The sequence below is a fragment of the Carassius gibelio genome, chromosome B19 (assembly GCF_023724105.1).
Source record: "Carassius gibelio isolate Cgi1373 ecotype wild population from Czech Republic chromosome B19, carGib1.2-hapl.c, whole genome shotgun sequence".
In the NCBI taxonomy this organism is placed as follows: Eukaryota; Metazoa; Chordata; class Actinopteri; order Cypriniformes; family Cyprinidae; genus Carassius; species Carassius gibelio.
In genome coordinates this window covers 4,413,734-4,430,894 of record NC_068414.1, presented here as the reverse complement: position 1 = coordinate 4,430,894, position 17,161 = coordinate 4,413,734, and the positions used below count along the sequence as shown (strand labels likewise).

Here is a 17,161-nt window from a genome sequence, read left to right as displayed (position 1 = left end):
CATGAGAAAGAGATTGCCTTGATTGGGCTTTTGGTTATTATAGGCACTCTCTGCGTTTGACCACTTCGTGTTTATTTAGCCGGATGGGAAGGCAGCGCTTTCTTGTACGTGACGGGATGCAAATTCTTGAAGGCTCTCTTTAGTGACGGGTCCAAACAAAGATCTCATCTGCTCCTCTAGCCCTATCGGCGACTCGTGCACTTCGAGCCTTCTTAGTGACGGCGCAAGTTGCTGACTGCTGACTGCGTTGGTGGTATAGTGGTGAGCATAGCTGCCTTCCAAGCAGTTGACCCCGGATTCGATTCCCGGCCAACGCATATGCTTTGGCTCGGGCTGACGTCGAAGCAGAACTCCCTCTGTGTTTGGACTCTTCTTTTTTTTTTTTTTTTTAATTGCGCTTTAAACAAAAAGTATTGCGTCAATGCAACTGAACAACATTAATTAGGAACACAGTGCGTCAAAAAGCAAAATGACAGTTAAAGGCATTTCGTTATTGAACTCTTTGATGACATCATTCAGCTAAGTTCAGTTTAAATAGTATCTGTGCAATAATTTGCAATCAAGTCAACGATATCGCTGTACATGAAGTGTCCCCAGCTCCGCCTGCCAGAAGCGACAGAGGGAAGAAACCAAAACTCGATCGGTGAAAGGATGGAGAAAAAACCCGGTGAGAAACCAGGCTCAGTCGGGGAGACAGTTCTCCCCTTGTCAGACGAAACCAGTAGATCAGCTCCAGGCTGCAGGAATGTCAGACTGTGCAGAAGAATCATCTGTTTCCTGTGGTCTTGTCCAGGTGGTCTTTACAGGGGATTTGTATCTGCGGCTCATCTAGTTGTCACGGTCTCCGCTGTGTTTCTGGGCCATAGAGGTCCTTTCTAGGTGTTGATCCACCATCTTCTCTGGATACGGACTGGATCCGATTGACTGAAGCGGATACAGACTGGATCTGGTGGCTACGGTGACCTCGGAATAAGGGATTTCTTTAAAAGACTTTTTTTTTCATATAAGATTTTATCCAACTTTTCAGATAGAGGCATGAGAAAGAGATTGCCTTGATTGGACTTTTGGTTATTGGTGGACCGAGAGGACTTTTTTGAGTTTTACTCCTCCCTTTTGGAGTGGGGGGGGGGGGGGGGGTGCTGACGAAACACATGTGGGCAGGCATTGTCACCCTTGATGACCCTTGGCGAGCGTAGTAGTTTAACAGAGGCAGCGCACAGGCCCGAGGGTTTGGAGACACAGCTCGAGTTTCTCTTCATTGTCGCATACATCTTTCGCCTTTTACTAAAGATTTCCGTGGAGGGGAACTTTTGCGAGTGACCTGTATTTTTGGGTGCTCTGCTCACAGCAGAGCTACATCGAAATGTCAAGAGCAGAATCAGTTTGACCGTCCGGCAGCATGCTGCGAGAGGGCTTGCCACTGGTCATCGTCTGAATAGGCACTCTCTGCGTTTGACCACTTCGTGTTTATTTAGCCGGATGGGAAGGCAGCGCTTTCTTGTACGTGACGGGATGCAAATTCTTGAAGGCTCTCTTTAGTGACGGGTCCAAACAAAGATCTCATCTGCTCCTCTAGCCCTATCGGCGACTCGTGCACTTCGAGCCTTCTTAGTGACGGCGCAAGTTGCTGACTGCTGACTGCGTTGGTGGTATAGTGGTGAGCATAGCTGCCTTCCAAGCAGTTGACCCGGATTCGATTCCCGGCCAACGCATGTCCTTTGGCTCGGGCTGACGTCGAAGCAGAACTCCCTCTGTGACCTGTGCCTCCACCCAAAACTTTTGGATGGAATAATTTCGGATGGACCCATCATTAGCTGAAGTCGCATAACACTTGCAACACTACCCGTAGCAGGGGTCATTGTTTGGACTATTTTTTTTTTTTTTTTTTTTTTATTGCGCTTTAAACAAAAAGTATTGTGTCAATGCAACTGAACAACATTTATTAGGAACACAGTGCGTCAAAAAGCAAAATGACAGTTAAAGGCATTTCGTTATTGAACTCTTTGATGACATCATTCAGCTAAGTTCAGTTTAAATAGTATCTGTGCAATAATTTGCAATCAAGTCAACGATATCGCTGTACATGAAGTGTCCCCAGCTCCGCCTGCCAGAAGCGACAGAGGCAAGAAACCAAAACTCGATCGGTGAAAGGATGGAGAAAAAACCCGGTGAGAAACCAGGCTCAGTCGGGGAGACAGTTCTCCCCTTGTCAGACGAAACAGGTAGATCAGCTCCAGGCTGCAGGAATGTCAGACTGTGCAGAAGAATCATCTGTTTCCTGTGGTCTTGTCCAGTTGGTCTTTACAGGGGATTTGTATCTGCGGCTCATCTAGTTGTCACGGTCTCCGCTGTGTTTCTGGGCCATAGAGGTCCTTTCTAGGTGTTGATCCACCATCTTCTCTGGATACGGACTGGATTTGGGTGACTGAAGCGGATACAGACTGGATCTGGTGGCTACGGTGACCTCGGAATAAGGGATTTCTTTAAAAGACTTTTTTTTTCATATAAGATTTTATCCAACTTTTCAGATAGAGGCATGAGAAAGAGATTGCCTTGATTGGGCTTTTGGTTATTATAGGCACTCTCTGCGTTTGACCACTTCGTGTTTATTTAGCCGGATGGGAAGGCAGCGCTTTCTTGTACGTGACGGGATGCAAATTCTTGAAGGCTCTCTTTAGTGACGGGTCCAAACAAAGATCTCATCTGCTCCTCTAGCCCTATCGGCGACTCGTGCACTTCGAGCCTTCTTAGTGACGGCGCAAGTTGCTGACTGCTGACTGCGTTGGTGGTATAGTGGTGAGCATAGCTGCCTTCCAAGCAGTTGACCCCGGATTCGATTCCCGGCCAACGCATATGCTTTGGCTCGGGCTGACGTCGAAGCAGAACTCCCTCTGTGTTTGGACTCTTCTTTTTTTTTTTTTTTTTAATTGCGCTTTAAACAAAAAGTATTGCGTCAATGCAACTGAACAACATTAATTAGGAACACAGTGCGTCAAAAAGCAAAATGACAGTTAAAGGCATTTCGTTATTGAACTCTTTGATGACATCATTCAGCTAAGTTCAGTTTAAATAGTATCTGTGCAATAATTTGCAATCAAGTCAACGATATCGCTGTACATGAAGTGTCCCCAGCTCCGCCTGCCAGAAGCGACAGAGGGAAGAAACCAAAACTCGATCGGTGAAAGGATGGAGAAAAAACCCGGTGAGAAACCAGGCTCAGTCGGGGAGACAGTTCTCCCCTTGTCAGACGAAACCAGTAGATCAGCTCCAGGCTGCAGGAATGTCAGACTGTGCAGAAGAATCATCTGTTTCCTGTGGTCTTGTCCAGGTGGTCTTTACAGGGGATTTGTATCTGCGGCTCATCTAGTTGTCACGGTCTCCGCTGTGTTTCTGGGCCATAGAGGTCCTTTCTAGGTGTTGATCCACCATCTTCTCTGGATACGGACTGGATCCGATTGACTGAAGCGGATACAGACTGGATCTGGTGGCTACGGTGACCTCGGAATAAGGGATTTCTTTAAAAGACTTTTTTTTTCATATAAGATTTTATCCAACTTTTCAGATAGAGGCATGAGAAAGAGATTGCCTTGATTGGACTTTTGGTTATTGGTGGACCGAGAGGACTTTTTTGAGTTTTACTCCTCCCTTTTGGAGTGGGGGGGGGGGGGGTGCTGACGAAACACATGTGGGCAGGCATTGTCACCCTTGATGACCCTTGGCGAGCGTAGTAGTTTAACAGAGGCAGCGCACAGGCCCGAGGGTTTGGAGACACAGCTCGAGTTTCTCTTCATTGTCGCATACATCTTTCGCCTTTTACTAAAGATTTCCGTGGAGGGGAACTTTTGCGAGTGACCTGTATTTTTGGGTGCTCTGCTCACAGCAGAGCTACATCGAAATGTCAAGAGCAGAATCAGTTTGACCGTCCGGCAGCATGCTGCGAGAGGGCTTGCCACTGGTCATCGTCTGAATAGGCACTCTCTGCGTTTGACCACTTCGTGTTTATTTAGCCGGATGGGAAGGCAGCGCTTTCTTGTACGTGACGGGATGCAAATTCTTGAAGGCTCTCTTTAGTGACGGGTCCAAACAAAGATCTCATCTGCTCCTCTAGCCCTATCGGCGACTCGTGCACTTCGAGCCTTCTTAGTGACGGCGCAAGTTGCTGACTGCTGACTGCGTTGGTGGTATAGTGGTGAGCATAGCTGCCTTCCAAGCAGTTGACCCGGATTCGATTCCCGGCCAACGCATGTCCTTTGGCTCGGGCTGACGTCGAAGCAGAACTCCCTCTGTGACCTGTGCCTCCACCCAAAACTTTTGGATGGAATAATTTCGGATGGACCCATCATTAGCTGAAGTCGCATAACACTTGCAACACTACCCGTAGCAGGGGTCATTGTTTGGACTCTTTTTTTTTTTTTTTTTTTTAAATTGCGCTTTAAACAAAAAGTATTGTGTCAATGCAACTGAACAACATTAATTAGGAACACAGTGCGTCAAAAAGCAAAATGACAGTTAAAGGCATTTCGTTATTGAACTCTTTGATGACATCATTCAGCTAAGTTCAGTTTAAATAGTATCTGTGCAATAATTTGCAATCAAGTCAACGATATCGCTGTACATGAAGTGTCCCCAGCTCCGCCTGCCAGAAGCGACAGAGGGAAGAAACCAAAACTCGATCGGTGAAAGGATGGAGAAAAAACCCGGTGAGAAACCAGGCTCAGTCGGGGAGACAGTTCTCCCCTTGTCAGACGAAACCAGTAGATCAGCTCCAGGCTGCAGGAATGTCAGACTGTGCAGAAGAATCATCTGTTTCCTGTGGTCTTGTCCAGGTGGTCTTTAAAGGGGATTTGTATCTGCGGCTCATCTAGTTGTCACGGTCTCCGCTGTGTTTCTGGGCCATAGAGGTCCTTTCTAGGTGTTGATCCACCATCTTCTCTGGATACGGACTGGATCCGATTGACTGAAGCGGATACAGACTGGATCTGGTGGCTACGGTGACCTCGGAATAAGGGATTTCTTTAAAATACTTTTTTTTTCATATAAGATTTTATCCAACTTTTCAGATAGAGGCATGAGAAAGAGATTGCCTTGATTGGGCTTTTGGTTATTGGTGGACCGAGAGGACTTTTTTGAGTTTTACTCCTCCCTTTTGGAGTGGGGGGGGGGGTGCTGATGAAACACATGTGGGCAGGCATTGTCACCCTTGATGACCCTTGGCGAGCGTAGTAGTTTAACAGAGGCAGCGCACAGGCCCGAGGGTATGGAGACACAGCTCGAATTTCTCTTCATTGTCGCATAAATCTTTCGCCTTTTACTAAAGATTTCCGTGGAGGGGAACTTTTGCGAGTGACCTGTATTTTTGGGTGCTCTGCTCACAGCAGAGCTACATCGAAATGTCAAGAGCAGAATCAGTTTGCTGCGAGAGGGCTTGCCACTGGTCATCGTCTGAATAGGCACTCTCTGCGTTTGACCACTTCGTGTTTATTTAGCTGGATGGGAAGGCAGCGCTTTCTTGTACGTGACGGGATGCAAATTCTTGAAGGCTCTCTTTAGTGACGGGTCCAAACAAAGATCTCATCTGCTCCTCTAGCCCTATCGGCGACTCGTGCACTTCGAGCCTTCTTAGTGACGGCGCAAGTTGCTGACTGCTGACTGCGTTGGTGGTATAGTGGTGAGCATAGCTGCCTTCCAAGCAGTTGACCCGGATTCGATTCCCGGCCAACGCATGTCCTTTGGCTCGGGCTGACGTCGAAGCAGAACTCCCTCTGTGACCTGTGCCTCCACCCAAAACTTTTGGATGGAATAATTTCGGATGGACCCATCATTAGCTGAAGTCGCATAACACTTGCAACACTACCCGTAGCAGGGGTCATTGTTTGGACTCTTTTTTTTTTTTTTTTTTTTTTATTGCGCTTTAAACAAAAAGTATTGTGTCAATGCAACTGAACAACATTTATTAGGAACACAGTGCGTCAAAAAGCAAAATGACAGTTAAAGGCATTTCGTTATTGAACTCTTTGATGACATCATTCAGCTAAGTTCAGTTTAAATAGTATCTGTGCAATAATTTGCAATCAAGTCAACGATATCGCTGTACATGAAGTGTCCCCAGCTCCGCCTGCCAGAAGCGACAGAGGCAAGAAACCAAAACTCGATCGGTGAAAGGATGGAGAAAAAACCCGGTGAGAAACCAGGCTCAGTCGGGGAGACAGTTCTCCCCTTGTCAGACGAAACAGGTAGATCAGCTCCAGGCTGCAGGAATGTCAGACTGTGCAGAAGAATCATCTGTTTCCTGTGGTCTTGTCCAGTTGGTCTTTACAGGGGATTTGTATCTGCGGCTCATCTAGTTGTCACGGTCTCCGCTGTGTTTCTGGGCCATAGAGGTCCTTTCTAGGTGTTGATCCACCATCTTCTCTGGATACGGACTGGATTTGGGTGACTGAAGCGGATACAGACTGGATCTGGTGGCTACGGTGACCTCGGAATAAGGGATTTCTTTAAAAGACTTTTTTTTTCATATAAGATTTTATCCAACTTTTCAGATAGAGGCATGAGAAAGAGATTGCCTTGATTGGGCTTTTGGTTATTGGTGGACCGAGAGGACTTTTTTGAGTTTTACTCCTCCCTTTTGGAGTAGGGGGGGGGGGGGGGTGCTGACGAAACACATGTGGGCAGGCATTGTCACCCTTGATGACCCTTGGCGAGCGTAGTAGTTTAACAGAGGCAGCGCACAGGCCCGAGGGTTTGGAGACACAACTCGAGTTTCTCTTCATTGTCGCATAAATCTTTCGCCTTTTACTAAAGATTTCCGTGGAGGGGAACTTTTGCGAGTGACCTGTATTTTTGGGTGCTCTGCTCACAGCAGAGCTACATCGAAATGTCAAGAGCAGAATCAGTTTGACCGTCCGGCAGCATGCTGCGAGAGGGCTTGCCACTGGTCATCGTCTGAATAGGCACTCTCTGCGTTTGACCACTTCGTGTTTATTTAGCCGGAAGGGAAGGCAGCGCTTTCTTGTACGTGACGGGATGCAAATTCTTGAAGGCTCTCTTTAGTGACGGGTCCAAACAAAGATCTCATCTGCTCCTCTTGCCCTATCGGCGACTCGTGCACTTCGAGCCTTCTTAGTGACGGCGCAAGTTGCTGACTGCTGACTGCGTTGGTGGTATAGTGGTGAGCATAGCTGCCTTCCAAGCAGTTGACCCGGATTCGATTCCCGGCCAACGCATGTCCTTTGGCTCGGGCTGACGTCGAAGCAGAACTCCCTCTGTGACCTGTGCCTCCACCCAAAACTTTTGGATGGAATAATTTCGGATGGACCCATCATTAGCTGAAGTCGCATAACACTTGCAACACTACCCGTAGCAGGGGTCATTGTTTGGACTCTTTTTTTTTTTCTTTTTTTTTTATTGCGCTTTAAACAAAAAGTATTGTTTCAATGCAACTGAACAACATTTATTAGGAACACAGTGCGTCAAAAAGCAAAATGACAGTTAAAGGCATTTCGTTATTGAACTCTTTGATGACATCATTCAGCTAAGTTCAGTTTAAATAGTATCTGTGCAATAATTTGCAATCAAGTCAACGATATCGCTGTACATGAAGTGTCCCCAGCTCCGCCTGCCAGAAGCGACAGAGGCAAGAAACCAAAACTCGATCGGTGAAAGGATGGAGAAAAAACCCGGTGAGAAACCAGGCTCAGTCGGGGAGACAGTTCTCCCCTTGTCAGACGAAACAGGTAGATCAGCTCCAGGCTGCAGGAATGTCAGACTGTGCAGAAGAATCATCTGTTTCCTGTGGTCTTGTCCAGTTGGTCTTTACAGGGGATTTGTATCTGCGGCTCATCTAGTTGTCACGGTCTCCGCTGTGTTTCTGGGCCATAGAGGTCCTTTCTAGGTGTTGATCCACCATCTTCTCTGGATACGGACTGGATCCGGGTGACTGAAGCGGATACAGACTGGATCTGGTGGCTACGGTGACCTCGGAATAAGGGATTTCTTTAAAAGACTTTTTTTTTTCATATAAGATTTTATCCAACTTTCAGATAGAGGCATGAGAAAGAGATTGCCTTGATTGGGCTTTTGGTTATTATAGGCACTCTCTGCGTTTGACCACTTCGTGTTTATTTAGCCGGATGGGAAGGCAGCGCTTTCTTGTACGTGACGGGATGCAAATTCTTGAAGGCTCTCTTTAGTGACGGGTCCAAACAAAGATCTCATCTGCTCCTCTAGCCCTATCGGCGACTCGTGCACTTCGAGCCTTCTTAGTGACGGCGCAAGTTGCTGACTGCTGACTGCGTTGGTGGTATAGTGGTGAGCATAGCTGCCTTCCAAGCAGTTGACCCCGGATTCGATTCCCGGCCAACGCATATGCTTTGGCTCGGGCTGACGTCGAAGCAGAACTCCCTCTGTGTTTGGACTCTTCTTTTTTTTTTTTTTTTTTTAATTGCGCTTTAAACAAAAAGTATTGTGTCAATGCAACTGAACAACATTTATTAGGAACACAGTGCGTCAATAAAGCTACTTACTTCCGCCTGCGTTGGTGGTATAGTGGTGAGCATAGCTGCCTTCCAAGCAGTTGACCCGGGTTCGATTCCCGGCCAACGCATGTCCAAACATATTGGATGGATCTTCCGCGTGACAGGCGGAGATACGGTCCACTATACTAACGAGGAGCCGTGCATGCTGCCGTTTCCCCCCCAACTGACGGCACTGCACTGACATAACTAAACAATGCATGGCTTCTTCTGACGCGGACCCAGCCCTAGCACCGTAAAATTTCTGATGGACCCATCATTAGCTGAAGTCGCATAACACTTGGAACACTACCCGTAGCAGGGGTCATTGTTTGGACTCTTTTTTTTTTTTTTTTTTTTTTTTTAAATTGCGCTTTAAACAAAAAGTATTGCGTCAATGCAACTGAACAACATTAATTAGGAACACAGTGCGTCAAAAAGCAAAATGACAGTTAAAGGCATTTCGTTATTGAACTCTTTGATGACATCATTCAGCTAAGTTCAGTTTAAATAGTATCTGTGCAATAATTTGCAATCAAGTCAACGATATCGCTGTACATGAAGTGTCCCCAGCTCCGCCTGCCAGATGCGACAGAGGGAAGAAACCAAAACTCGATCGGTGAAAAGATGGAGAAAAAACCCGGTGAGAAACCAGGCTCAGTCGGGGAGACAGTTCTCCCCTTGTCAGACGAAACCAGTAGATCAGCTCCAGGCTGCAGGAATGTCAGACTGTGCAGAAGAATCATCTGTTTCCTGTGGTCTTGTCTAGGTGGTCTTTACAGGGGATTTGTATCTGCGGCTCATCTAGTTGTCACGGTCTCCGCTGTGTTTCTGGGCCATAGAGGTCCTTTCTAGGTGTTGATCCACCATCTTCTCTGGATACGGACTGGATCCGGGTGACTGAAGCGGATACAGACTGGATTTGGTGGCTACGGTGACCTCGGAATAAGGGATTTCTTTAAAAGACTTTTTTTTTCATATAAGATTTTATCCAACTTTTCAGATAGAGGCATGAGAAAGAGATTGCCTTGATTGGGCTTTTGGTTATTATAGGCACTCTCTGCGTTTGACCACTTCGTGTTTATTTAGCCGGATGGGAAGGCAGCGCTTTCTTGTACGTGACGGGATGCAAATTCTTGAAGGCTCTCTTTAGTGACGGGTCCAAACAAAGATCTCATCTGCTCCTCTAGCCCTATCGGCGACTCGTGCACTTCGAGCCTTCTTAGTGACGGCGCAAGTTGCTGACTGCTGACTGCGTTGGTGGTATAGTGGTGAGCATAGCTGCCTTCCAAGCAGTTGACCCCGGATTCGATTCCCGGCCAACGCATATGCTTTGGCTCGGGCTGACGTCGAAGCAGAACTCCCTCTGTGTTTGGACTCTTCTTTTTTTTTTTTTTTTTTTTAATTGCGCTTTAAACAAAAAGTATTGCGTCAATGCAACTGAACAACATTAATTAGGAACACAGTGCGTCAAAAAGCAAAATGACAGTTAAAGGCATTTCGTTATTGAACTCTTTGATGACATCATTCAGCTAAGTTCAGTTTAAATAGTATCTGTGCAATAATTTGCAATCAAGTCAACGATATCGCTGTACATGAAGTGTCCCCAGCTCCGCCTGCCAGAAGCGACAGAGGGAAGAAACCAAAACTCGATCGGTGAAAGGATGGAGAAAAAACCCGGTGAGAAACCAGGCTCAGTCGGGGAGACAGTTCTCCCCTTGTCAGACGAAACCAGTAGATCAGCTCCAGGCTGCAGGAATGTCAGACTGTGCAGAAGAATCATCTGTTTCCTGTGGTCTTGTCCAGGTGGTCTTTACAGGGGATTTGTATCTGCGGCTCATCTAGTTGTCACGGTCTCCGCTGTGTTTCTGGGCCATAGAGGTCCTTTCTAGGTGTTGATCCACCATCTTCTCTGGATACGGACTGGATCCGATTGACTGAAGCGGATACAGACTGGATCTGGTGGCTACGGTGACCTCGGAATAAGGGATTTCTTTAAAAGACTTTTTTTTTCATATAAGATTTTATCCAACTTTTCAGATAGAGGCATGAGAAAGAGATTGCCTTGATTGGGCTTTTGGTTATTGGTGGACCGAGAGGACTTTTTTGAGTTTTACTCCTCCCTTTTGGAGTGGGGGGGGGGGGGGGGTGCTGACGAAACACATGTGGGCAGGCATTGTCACCCTTGATGACCCTTGGCGAGCGTAGTAGTTTAACAGAGGCAGCGCACAGGCCCGAGGGTTTGGAGACACAGCTCGAGTTTCTCTTCATTGTCGCATAAATCTTTCGCCTTTTACTAAAGATTTCCGTGGAGGGGAACTTTTGCGAGTGACCTGTATTTTTGGGTGCTCTGCTCACAGCAGAGCTACATCGAAATGTCAAGAGCAGAATCAGTTTGACCGTCCGGCAGCATGCTGCGAGAGGGCTTGCCACAGGTCATCGTCTGAATAGGCACTCTCTGCGTTTGACCACTTCGTGTTTATTTAGCCGGATGGGAAGGCAGCGCTTTCTTGTACGTGACGGGATGCAAATTCTTGAAGGCTCTCTTTAGTGACGGGTCCAAACAAAGATCTCATCTGCTCCTGTAGCCCTATCGGCGACTCGTGCACTTCGAGCCTTCTTAGTGACGGCGCAAGTTGCTGACTGCTGACTGCGTTGGTGGTATAGTGGTGAGCATAGCTGCCTTCCAAGCAGTTGACCCGGATTCGATTCCCGGCCAACGCATGTCCTTTGGCTCGGGCTGACGTCGAAGCAGAACTCCCTCTGTGACCTGTGCCTCCACCCAAAACTTTTGGATGGAATAATTTCGGATGGACCCATCATTAGCTGAAGTCGCATAACACTTGCAACACTACCCGTAGCAGGGGTCATTGTTTGGACTCTTTTTTTTTTTTTTTTTTTTTTTTTAATTGCGCTTTAAACAAAAAGTATTGTGTCAATGCAACTGAACAACATTTATTAGGAACACAGTGCGTCAAAAAGCAAAATGACAGTTAAAGGCATTTCGTTATTGAACTCTTTGATGACATCATTCAGCTAAGTTCAGTTTAAATAGTATCTGTGCAATAATTTGCAATCAAGTCAACGATATCGCTGTACATGAAGTGTCCCCAGCTCCGACTGCCAGAAGCGACAGAGGGAAGAAACCAAAACTCGATCGGTGAAAGGATGGAGAAAAAACCCGGTGAGAAACCAGGCTCAGTCGGGGAGACAGTTCTCCCCTTGTCAGACGAAACCAGTAGATCAGCTCCAGGCTGCAGGAATGTCAGACTGTGCAGAAGAATCATCTGTTTCCTGTGGTCTTGTCCAGGTGGTCTTTACAGGGGATTTGTATCTGCGGCTCATCTAGTTGTCACGGTCTCCGCTGTGTTTCTGGGCCATAGAGGTCCTTTCTAGGTGTTGATCCACCATCTTCTCTGGATACGGACTGGATCCGGGTGACTGAAGCGGATACAGACTGGATTTGGTGGCTACGGTGACCTCGGAATAAGGGATTTCTTTAAAATACTTTTTTTTTCATATAAGATTTTATCCAACTTTTCAGATAGAGTCATGAGAAAGAGATTGCCTTGATTGGGCTTTTGGTTATTATAGGCACTCTCTGCGTTTGACCACTTCGTGTTTATTTAGCCGGATGGGAAGGCAGCGCTTTCTTGTACGTGACGGGATGCAAATTCTTGAAGGCTCTCTTTAGTGACGGGTCCAAACAAAGATCTCATCTGCTCCTCTAGCCCTATCGGCGACTCGTGCACTTCGAGCCTTCTTAGTGACGGCGCAAGTTGCTGACTGCTGACTGTGTTGGTGGTATAGTGGTGAGCATAGCTGCCTTCCAAGCAGTTGACCCCGGATTCGATTCCCGGCCAACGCATATGCTTTGGCTCGGGCTGACGTCGAAGCAGAACTCCCTCTGTGTTTGGACTCTTCTTTTTTTTTTTTTTTTTTTTTAATTGCGCTTTAAACAAAAAGTATTGCGTCAATGCAACTGAACAACATTAATTAGGAACACAGTGCGTCAAAAAGCAAAATGACAGTTAAAGGCATTTCGTTATTGAACTCTTTGATGACATCATTCAGCTAAGTTCAGTTTAAATAGTATCTGTGCAATAATTTGCAATCAAGTCAACGATATCGCTGTACATGAAGTGTCCCCAGCTCCGTCTGCCAGAAGCGACAGAGGGAAGAAACCAAAACTCGATCGGTGAAAGGATGGAGAAAAAACCCGGTGAGAAACCAGGCTCAGTCGGGGAGACAGTTCTCCCCTTGTCAGACGAAACCAGTAGATCAGCTCCAGGCTGCAGGAATGTCAGACTGTGCAGAAGAATCATCTGTTTCCTGTGGTCTTGTCCAGGTGGTCTTTACAGGGGATTTGTATCTGCGGCTCATCTAGTTGTCACGGTCTCCACTGTGTTTCTGGGCCATAGAGGTCCTTTCTAGGTGTTGATCCACCATCTTCTCTGGATACGGACTGGATCCGATTGACTGAAGCGGATACAGACTGGATCTGGTGGCTACGGTGACCTCGGAATAAGGGATTTCTTTAAAAGACTTTTTTTTTCATATAAGATTTTATCCAACTTTTCAGATAGAGGCATGAGAAAGAGATTGCCTTGATTGGGCTTTTGGTTATTGGTGGACCGAGAGGACTTTTTTGAGTTTTACTCCTCCCTTTTGGAGTAGGGGGGGGGGGGGGGGGTGCTGACGAAACACATGTGGGCAGGCATTGTCACCCTTGATGACCCTTGGCGAGCGTAGTAGTTTAACAGAGGCAGCGCACAGGCCCGAGGGTTTGGAGACACAGCTCGAGTTTCTCTTCATTGTCGCATAAATCTTTCGCCTTTTACTAAAGATTTCCGTGGAGGGGAACTTTTGCGAGTGACCTGTATTTTTGGGTGCTCTGCTCACAGCAGAGCTACATCGAAATGTCAAGAGCAGAATCGGTTTGACCGTCCGGCAGCATGCTGCGAGAGGGCTTGCCACTGGTCATCGTCTGAATAGGCACTCTCTGCGTTTGACCACTTCGTGTTTATTTAGCCGGATGGGAAGGCAGCGCTTTCTTGTACGTGACGGGATGCAAATTCTTGAAGGCTCTCTTTAGTGACGGGTCCAAACAAAGATCTCATCTGCTCCTCTAGCCCTATCGGCGACTCGTGCACTTCGAGCCTTCTTAGTGACGGAGCAAGTTGCTGACTGCTGACTGCGTTGGTGGTATAGTGGTGAGCATAGCTGCCTTCCAAGCAGTTGACCCGGATTCGATTCCCGGCCAACGCATGTCCTTTGGCTCGGGCTGACGTCGAAGCAGAACTCCCTCTGTGACCTGTGCCTCCACCCAAAACTTTTGGATGGAATAATTTCGGATGGACCCATCATTAGCTGAAGTCGCATAACACTTGCAACACTACCCGTAGCAGGGGTCATTGTTTGGACTCTTTTTTTTTTTCTTTTTTTTTATTGCGCTTTAAACAAAAAGTATTGTTTCAATGCAACTGAACAACATTTATTAGGAACACAGTGCGTCAAAAAGCAAAATGACAGTTAAAGGCATTTCGTTATTGAACTCTTTGATGACATCATTCAGCTAAGTTCAGTTTAAATAGTATCTGTGCAATAATTTGCAATCAAGTCAACGATATCGCTGTACATGAAGTGTCCCCAGCTCCGCCTGCCAGAAGCGACAGAGGCAAGAAACCAAAACTCGATCGGTGAAAGGATGGAGAAAAAACCCGGTGAGAAACCAGGCTCAGTCGGGGAGACAGTTCTCCCCTTGTCAGACGAAACAGGTAGATCAGCTCCAGGCTGCAGGAATGTCAGACTGTGCAGAAGAATCATCTGTTTCCTGTGGTCTTGTCCAGTTGGTCTTTACAGGGGATTTGTATCTGCGGCTCATCTAGTTGTCACGGTCTCCGCTGTGTTTCTGGGCCATAGAGGTCCTTTCTAGGTGTTGATCCACCATCTTCTCTGGATACGGACTGGATCCGGGTGACTGAAGCGGATACAGACTGGATCTGGTGGCTACGGTGACCTCGGAATAAGGGATTTCTTTAAAAGACTTTTTTTTTCATATAAGATTTTATCCAACTTTTCAGATAGAGGCATGAGAAAGAGATTGCCTTGATTGGGCTTTTGGTTATTATAGGCACTCTCTGCGTTTGACCACTTTGTGTTTATTTAGCCGGATGGGAAGGCAGCGCTTTCTTGTACGTGACGGGATGCAAATTCTTGAAGGCTCTCTTTAGTGACGGGTCCAAACAAAGATCTCATCTGCTCCTCTAGCCCTATCGGCGACTCGTGCACTTCGAGCCTTCTTAGTGACGGCGCAAGTTGCTGACTGCTGACTGCGTTGGTGATATAGTGGTGAGCATAGCTGCCTTCCAAGCAGTTGCCCCCGGATTCGATTCCCGGCCAACGCATATGCTTTGGCTCGGGCTGACGTCGAAGCAGAACTCCCTCTGTGTTTGGACTCTTCTTTTTTTTTTTTTTTTTTTTTAATTGCGCTTTAAACAAAAAGTATTGTGTCAATGCAACTGAACAACATTTATTAGGAACACAGTGCGTCAATAAAGCTACTTACTTCCGCCTGCGTTGGTGGTATAGTGGTGAGCATAGCTGCCTTCCAAGCAGTTGACCCGGGTTCGATTCCCGGCCAACGCATGTCCTTTGGCTCGGGCTGACGTCGAAGCAGAACTCCTTCTGTGACCTGCGACTCCAACCAAACATTTTGGATGGATCATTCGGAAGACGAAAAGAACCAGCTCTCCCCGTCGGGGAATCGAACCCTGGTCTTCCGCGTGACAGGCGGAGATACGGTCCACTATACTAACGAGGAGCCGTGCATGCTGCCGTTTCCCCCCCAACTGACGGCACTGCACTGACATAACTAAACAATGCATGGCTTCTTCTGACGCAGACCCAACCCTAGCACCGTAAAATTTCTGATGGACCCATCATTAGCTGAAGTCGCATAACACTTGGAACACTACCCGTAGCAGGGGTCATTGTTTGGACTCTTTTTTTTTTTTTTTTTTTTTTTTTAAATTGCGCTTTAAACAAAAAGTATTGCGTCAATGCAACTGAACAACATTAATTAGGAACACAGTGCGTCAAAAAGCAAAATGACAGTTAAAGGCATTTCGTTATTGAACTCTTTGATGACATCATTCAGCTAAGTTCAGTTTAAATAGTATCTGTGCAATAATTTGCAATCAAGTCAACGATATCGCTGTACATGAAGTGTCCCCAGCTCCGCCTGCCAGATGCGACAGAGGGAAGAAACCAAAACTCGATCGGTGAAAAGATGGAGAAAAAACCCGGTGAGAAACCAGGCTCAGTCGGGGAGACAGTTCTCCCCTTGTCAGACGAAACCAGTAGATCAGCTCCAGGCTGCAGGAATGTCAGACTGTGCATAAGAATCATCTGTTTCCTGTGGTCTTGTCCAGGTGGTCTTTACAGGGGATTTGTATCTGCGGCTCATCTAGTTGTCACGGTCTCCGCTGTGTTTCTGGGCCATAGAGGTCCTTTCTAGGTGTTGATCCACCATCTTCTCTGGATACGGACTGGATCCGATTGACTGAAGCGGATACAGACTGGATCTGGTGGCTACGGTGACCTCGGAATAAGGGATTTCTTTAAAAGACTTTTTTTTTCATATAAGATTTTATCCAACTTTTCAGATAGAGGCATGAGAAAGAGATTGCCTTGATTGGGCTTTTGGTTATTGGTGGACCGAGAGGACTTTTTTGAGTTTTACTCCTCCCTTTTGGAGTAGGGGGGGGGGGGGGGTGCTGACGAAACACATGTGGGCAGGCATTGTCACCCTTGATGACCCTTGGCGAGCGTAGTAATTTAACAGAGGCAGCGCACAGGCCCGAGGGTTTGGAGACACAGCTCGAGTTTCTCTTCATTGTCGCATAAATCTTTCGCCTTTTACTAAAGATTTCCGTGGAGGGGAACTTTTGCGAGTGACCTGTATTTTTGGGTGCTCTGCTCACAGCAGAGCTACATCAAAATGTCAAGAGCAGAATCAGTTTGACCGTCCGGCAGCATGCTGCGAGAGGGCTTGCCACAGGTCATCGTCTGAATAGGCACTCTCTGCGTTTGACCACTTCGTGTTTATTTAGCCGGATGGGAAGGCAGCGCTTTCTTGTACGTGACGGGATGCAAGTTCTTGAAGGCTCTCTTTAGTGACGGGTCCAAACAAAGATCTCATCTGCTCCTCTAGCCCTATCGGCGACTCGTGCACTTCGAGCCTTCTTAGTGACGGCGCAAGTTGCTGACTGCTGACTGCGTTGGTGGTATAGTGGTGAGCATAGCTGCCTTCCAAGCAGTTGACCCGGATTCGATTCCCGGCCAACGCATGTCCTTTGGCTCGGGCTGACATCGAAGCAGAACTCCCTCTGTGACCTGTGCCTCCACCCAAAACTTTTGGATGGAGTAATTTCGGATGGACCCATCATTAGCTGAAGTCGCATAACACTTGCAACACTACCCGTAGCAGGGGTCATTGTTTGGACTCTTTTTTTTTTTTTTTTTTTTTTTTAATTGCGCTTTAAACAAAAAGTATTGTGTCAATGCAACTGAACAACATTTATTAGGAACACAGTGCGTCAAAAAGCAAAATGACAGTTAAAGGCATTTCGTTATTGAACTCTTTGATG

At 46.9% G+C, this 17,161-nt stretch overlaps 7 non-coding genes across 7 annotated transcripts; all 7 read left to right on the top strand.

Annotated features, from left to right (window-relative positions):
• Positions 1-1,240: 1,240 nt before the first annotated feature.
• On the top strand, positions 1,241-1,355 carry LOC127981038 (U5 spliceosomal RNA). The gene has a single exon (XR_008160031.1). It is a non-coding gene; the product is annotated as a U5 spliceosomal RNA (small nuclear RNA).
• A 2,417-nt stretch (positions 1,356-3,772) lies between these two features.
• LOC127981037 (U5 spliceosomal RNA) lies at positions 3,773-3,887 on the top strand. The gene has a single exon (XR_008160030.1). It is a non-coding gene; the product is annotated as a U5 spliceosomal RNA (small nuclear RNA).
• A 1,380-nt stretch (positions 3,888-5,267) lies between these two features.
• LOC127980965 (U5 spliceosomal RNA) lies at positions 5,268-5,382 on the top strand. The gene has a single exon (XR_008159961.1). It is a non-coding gene; the product is annotated as a U5 spliceosomal RNA (small nuclear RNA).
• Positions 5,383-6,750: 1,368 nt separating this feature from the next.
• Positions 6,751-6,866, top strand: LOC127979977 (U5 spliceosomal RNA). The gene has a single exon (XR_008159020.1). It is a non-coding gene; the product is annotated as a U5 spliceosomal RNA (small nuclear RNA).
• A 3,896-nt stretch (positions 6,867-10,762) lies between these two features.
• On the top strand, positions 10,763-10,877 carry LOC127980650 (U5 spliceosomal RNA). Its single transcript, XR_008159664.1, has one exon. It is a non-coding gene; the product is annotated as a U5 spliceosomal RNA (small nuclear RNA).
• A 2,429-nt stretch (positions 10,878-13,306) lies between these two features.
• LOC127980649 (U5 spliceosomal RNA) lies at positions 13,307-13,421 on the top strand. Its single transcript, XR_008159663.1, has one exon. It is a non-coding gene; the product is annotated as a U5 spliceosomal RNA (small nuclear RNA).
• Positions 13,422-16,389: 2,968 nt separating this feature from the next.
• Positions 16,390-16,504, top strand: LOC127980648 (U5 spliceosomal RNA). The gene has a single exon (XR_008159662.1). It is a non-coding gene; the product is annotated as a U5 spliceosomal RNA (small nuclear RNA).
• Positions 16,505-17,161: the final 657 nt, after the last annotated feature.